Raw genomic sequence first — 3,995 nt, 5'->3', positions numbered from 1 at the left:
CAAAAGAAAAAGACTCACCACTAAAAAAGTAACATCATAAGTTAAAATATGTAGTTGTTGCTGAAGAGCAAAACTAGTGCTACAAAAAAATCAATTCAAAGAAAATATAAAGGGAAAGGACAAAAATATAAAAGCAAGGAAAGGAAATGGAAGCAAAATGCATTTTTAACCAAAATATTAGAAGTATAATCAGAAAACAAACACACAGAATCTTAGGCTAGGTTCTCTAGAGAAGCAAAACCACTGTAGCGTATATATTTAGAGTGACAGAGAGAGAGAGATTTATCTCAAGGAAATTCTTCAAGCAGTTCTAGAGGCTGGCAAGCATCAAACCCATGGATCAAACATCAAGCTGGAGGCTTCTCCTGACTCACACAGCTGATGAACTCAAGATTGGCAGGCAGTATAGCAGGCTGCTGGCTGAATAGTCTGACAAATCCAAGATAGGCAGGTAAAGTAGCAGACTGTTGGCTCACAGGCTGCACCAGCAGGGAACGCAGCAAGCTATGGATTCAAGTCCAGGAATTGGAGATGACTATGGGTCAAATGTAGAATCCAAAATGAGCAAAAAGCCAGAGACCTTTCCCAAAGCTTTTCCATATATTGGAAGCAGGTTATACTCTGAAAACAACTGTCCTTCAACTGATTGATTGCTCGGAGCAGATTCTACCATGAAGGTGATTACTATATCTAATCTCATCATGGGGAATAACTACATCACAACTGCCAAGCCATAAGAATTATGTCCCAGCCAAGTTGACACATAACCTTCACCACCACACACACAATCCTCAGGTAAAATAGAATAAAATAAGACAAAAACATAGATGGCACAAATAGTTTGTGTTCAACTACTAACAAAAAGGTTGGTGATTTGAATCCACCCAGTGTCATACTATGAAAGAAAAGCCTGGCAATCTACTTCCATAATGATTACAGTCAAGAAAACCCACTGGAGCCAGGAAGCCCCGTTGTCCTCGCAGATGGGAGTGCCCCGGCGTGTAGGATGAGGTCGGCATGCGCACCATGTCATCATGTATCTCTAGCCAGCCCAGCGGCAACCGAGCCGCCCCCCAGGATGTGCTGGGGGGCGGGGGCGGGGGCGAGGGTGGCAGCAGCAGCAGCAGTGAAGGCCAGAAGCCTTGTGAGGCCCTGCAAGGCCTTTCAAGCTTGAGCCTCCGCTGGGCATGGAGTCCTTCATTGTGGTCACCGACTGTGAGCCGGGCTGTGCCGCCGATGGCCAGGGGTACCCCTCTATGCCTCCGGGCCCCTGGCCCGGCCCTACCTCTCCAGCCGCAAGCTGTCTCTGCAGAAGCTGCCCCCCGACGGCCCGGCAGCCGGCGAAGGCCCTGACATGAACGGGCACTGCATCTACCCATCCTTGCCCTACTCCCCCAGCGGGTCTCCGCAGTCCTCACCGCAGCTGCCCCGCAGGCCCACAATGGAATCTCACCATGTCTCTATCACGGGTGTGCAGGACTGTGTGCAGCTGAATCAGTACACGCTGAAGGATGAAATCGGAAAGGGCTCCTATGGCGTGGTCAAGCTGGCCTACAATGAAAACGACAATACCTACTATGCCATGAAGGTGCTGTCAAAGCAAAAGCCGATCCGCCAGGCAGGTTTGCCACGCCGCCCCCAACCCCGAAGCACCAGGCCAGCCCTGGGGGGCTGCATCCAGCCCCGGGGCCCCATCAAGCAGGTGTACCAGGAGATCGCCATCCTCAAGAAGCTGCACCACCCAAATGTGGTGAAGCTGGTGGAGGTCCTGGATGACCCCAATGAAGACTATCTGTACATGGTGTTTGAACTGGTCAACCAGGGGCCTGTGATGGAGATGCCCATCCTCAAGCCGCTGTCCGAAGACCAGGCCCGGTTCTACTTCCAGGACCTGATCAAAGGCATCGAGTATTTACACTACCAGAAGATCATCCACCGGGACATTAAACCCACCAACCTCCTGGTGGGAGAAGATGGGCACATCAAAATTGCCGACTTTGGTGTCAGCAACGAGTTCTAGAGCAGTGACGCTCTCCTCTCAAACTCCGTGGGCACGCCTGCCTTCATGGCACCCGGGTCGCTCTCGGAGACCCGGAAGATCTCGGGGAAGGCCTTAGATGTTTGGGCCATGGGTGTGATGCTGTACTGCTTTGTGTTTGGCCAGTGCCCGTTCATAGATGAGTGGATCCTGTGTTTGCACAGTAAGCCAAGCCCTGGCCTTTCCAGACCAACCTGATATAACCGACGACTTGAAGGACCTGATCACCCGTATGCTGGACAAGAACCCCAAGTCGAGGATCCGGGTGCCGGAGATCAAGATCCTGATGAAGACCATGATTCGCGAACTTTCCTTCGGGAACCCGTTTGAGGGCAGCCGGCGAGAGGAGCGCGCCTTGTCGGCACCCGGGAATCTGCTCGCGAAAGACTGCAGCGCAGACAGCCCGCAGGGCTCTGAGCCACCCCACACCGGGGAGGAGGAGGCGCTTCCGTGAAGGCTGCACCCCGTGCTGACAGCTGGGGGGCCCCGGTCGCTGGTTCCCCCACATGCATGCTGCCACAGCAGCCGGAGGCGGAAGCGATGGAGTCTGAGTAGCTGCTGGACCTCCCGCTCGCATGCCACTTCCGGTGCTGCCTCGTCTGCCCTCCCCCAGCAGCATCCCGGTGGACTCACAGTGTTCTGGTCTCTGGTACTGTTTCTTCCTTTGTTGTGTGAAAGGGGACATGAAAAAAAAAAAAAGGGACTTGACTTTTTTTTTCATCCCATGGCCTCTGGCTGGCTGAACATCCCATGGCCTCTGGCTGGCTGAACGGGCAGGTGTGAGGAGTTGCAAAGGCAACCCACATGTGTTTGGGGCAATTGCTTTGTAAAACGTTTCTACGCCAAAAATCCTTTGTTGTGAATTCAGAACTCTGTCCAGTATATCAAGTGAACGGGTCAGAGATTTTGAAATCCCGAAAAAGTGCCAGAAGACTCCATCCTCTACAGCCACAGAGTAAGCTGCTGTAATTGTCAGGAGCGATAGTGATTCTTCATGCAAACTCCAAACCGAGGAACCTTTTGGAAACAAGGACCCTGGCTGGGCTTCAGAGCCGGGCTTGCCCTCAGTAACTGTAGTGAGCTTTGCTCCACCTTATTTGTAAGAAGGACTTTTGTCGTTTTTTATGGGTAGAGTTGTAGTCAGAAAAGTGAAAGGGCTTGAAGTTAAGTTCACTTGCTTCAGAAGGGGATTTCTTCCCAACCTTCGAAACGGCATTCGGCGGTTTTGGTGGGAAAAGTTTCGCTAAAGGACTAACTGCGTTTGGAAGTAGTTGACTGACTGTAGTGAATGTTTTGTTAAAGACCAAAACTTCAGGGTGAAGCCCTGCTCTTTCATGTACATTACATGGTTTAAGATTAAACACCACCACAGACATTTTCAGTTCTCCAGCCTGAACTCCAGGCAGTTGAGAAATCATTCAGCGCTTCCAGGACATATATGTCCTTGCTTCAAGCATGTGACGGGGTTTAGAGCTAATGAAATCCCTGTCTGTGTGTTAGCAGCTTAGTGTGTTTATAACCTGTGTCTGCAAGAGATTGCCAAGGTTTTTTATCCTCTCTTCAACACTAGCTGATTGTTGTAGTCAATGGACTAGGTACCCAGTTAGGAAATACTTCTGCTCAACCAAGAGAAACAGTTGTCATTCCAGTCCACTGTTCCTGTGGACGGATGGAATAACGTTGGGGACCTGATTAGAGAAGACTGTGGAGACCAAGAGCGTCCTGAGGATTTGAAGGTTCCAGAACTCGGCACAGGGAATCCCCTCTTGCAGCCAAGAGTCTAGAAAGGAAAGATTTTGACTTCCAATCAATATTGAGAAGTTTGGTTGAAGTTCAAGGTGAGGTCTTCCAGTGCCTCGTGTGTGTGGGTGTGCAGCTCCTGGGGGTACAGAGGAGGCTGGAAGGACAGCCCTGGGAGCAGCTGAGTTCAGTGTCCCTGTGCTTTGTAGAACTGGGG

The 3,995-nt window shown here is 50.8% G+C and overlaps 1 pseudogene; it reads left to right on the top strand.

Moving 5' to 3' along the window:
• The first annotated feature begins 1,026 nt into the window (after positions 1 to 1,026).
• On the top strand, positions 1,027 to 2,492 carry LOC103209145 (annotated as a pseudogene).
• The last annotated feature ends 1,503 nt before the right edge of the window (positions 2,493 to 3,995 follow it).

Source organism: Orycteropus afer, unplaced genomic scaffold (assembly GCF_000298275.1).
Source record: "Orycteropus afer afer isolate SDZICR_OR568_19922 unplaced genomic scaffold, OryAfe1.0 scaffold00481, whole genome shotgun sequence".
Taxonomy (NCBI): Eukaryota; Metazoa; Chordata; class Mammalia; order Tubulidentata; family Orycteropodidae; genus Orycteropus; species Orycteropus afer.
Note: the sequence above shows the minus strand (reverse complement) of the source record. Positions and strands in the feature narration are given on the sequence as shown.